Source organism: Pteropus vampyrus, unplaced genomic scaffold (assembly GCF_000151845.1).
Source record: "Pteropus vampyrus isolate Shadow unplaced genomic scaffold, Pvam_2.0 Scaffold367, whole genome shotgun sequence".
Taxonomy (NCBI): Eukaryota; Metazoa; Chordata; class Mammalia; order Chiroptera; family Pteropodidae; genus Pteropus; species Pteropus vampyrus.
Genome location: NW_011889148.1, coordinates 1,017,340 through 1,017,645, shown reverse-complemented (window position 1 = coordinate 1,017,645; position 306 = coordinate 1,017,340).

The following is a 306-nucleotide window of genomic DNA, read 5'->3' as shown; positions in this document are numbered from 1 at the left end:
TCTGGTAAGCTACGTCCCCACCTGGACCCTCGGTGTTCTCATCTGCAAAAGGGAGCATTGCTTCCACCACCTTGGGAGATTGTTTTGAGAAGCAAATGAAAGGCTTCAGGCGAAGAGCCAGGCAGGGTGACTACATAGCAGGTGTCAAACCTTGGTAATTAGGACAGTTGCTTTTCCCGCTGACAAAGAAAAATCTCTCAGAGCAGCGCAGTCCCTCTCCCAGCCTTGCCCAGTGCTCTCCGGGGACTGTACAGGACGCTTCAGGCCAAAAACAAAATCCTCACTGGGAAGCAAATCATTCCACCA